Source organism: Meleagris gallopavo, chromosome 1 (assembly GCF_000146605.3).
Source record: "Meleagris gallopavo isolate NT-WF06-2002-E0010 breed Aviagen turkey brand Nicholas breeding stock chromosome 1, Turkey_5.1, whole genome shotgun sequence".
Classification (NCBI taxonomy): domain Eukaryota; kingdom Metazoa; phylum Chordata; class Aves; order Galliformes; family Phasianidae; genus Meleagris; species Meleagris gallopavo.
Window position 1 is genome coordinate 62,741,307 of NC_015011.2, and position 1,086 is coordinate 62,742,392.

A 1,086-nucleotide genomic window follows, 5' to 3' on the forward strand; every position below is an offset into this window, starting at 1 on the left:
ATGGTTGCACAAGAATGGTTGTCCACTGGACTGTGCTTTTTTGGTGTTTTTTTTTGTTTGTTTGTTTTATTTCCCCTTAAAACTCTGTAAAAGAGAGATATATAGGAGCAGAAAGCACAGGGAAAGGGGGCTCTGCACTTTTTCTTCTGTTGCTAATCTTCCACCTTCCCAGGTTTAAAAACAAACCAGCTCTTCCCTATGTTTTGTTGTGGTTTAAAAAAGCAGTTGTAACCTCTCTGATAATATTGTTAAGAACCAGTATCTGAATTCTGGTGTATTAAAGCACTAACAATGTGTAAAGAGTTATAAAGCTGTGTTAAGTGCATTAAGTTTTGAGTGAGTAACTCCAGCAAAAGGCACTGCAAGATATATGGCTAATCATGCTGTGTTTATGAGCTGTCTTAAGAGTAAATGGTCATATTCAGCTGGATCTGTGCACCGAAGTGGCCTGAAAGGATGCAGTATTGCACTGCAGCAAAGTGACAGGCTGGCAGCCCTTGCTCAGTTCATCTGATCATACTGAAGTGGCACAGCTCTGTTTGCAGCAGGCTTTTAATAGATGAGTGCATTCGTGAGTTCCTGTGCAGTTACGCTGTACTGGAGGGGACAGATTTAAGAAATGTCCTTGTGTGGAAAGAAGCCCAGTGGGCCTGCTGTGACCATTGACGCAGGGATTTGGTTTGCAAAACAGAGCTTGGAACTGCTACTCTTCTCCTGAACATGTCACCAAGAATACCATTAGCGGGCCAGCACATACTTTTGGCGAGGAAAAGCTGTGTGGGCCCTGAGGGAGCAAGCCAAGGTCACAGCCTCCTGCCTTGCCCTCCAGCCCCAAGCTTCTAGCCTCAGTGCAGAGAGGATGAATGTATCTGACTCAGTTTCTTTCTTAAATCTTTCTGTTACTCTCTGCTAGACTTCCCTGAGTCTTCTCTCATTATGGAGATGGTGTGGCCAAGCCTCCCAGCACAGCCAGACAAGAGGTCTGCAGGGCAATGGTTCTTTGGCGGATTCAGCTAAACATGTGGTCAAGTGTGCAGAGGTCCCTGAGGACTGGCAATAATCTGTGGATATCTGACAATAAGCTTA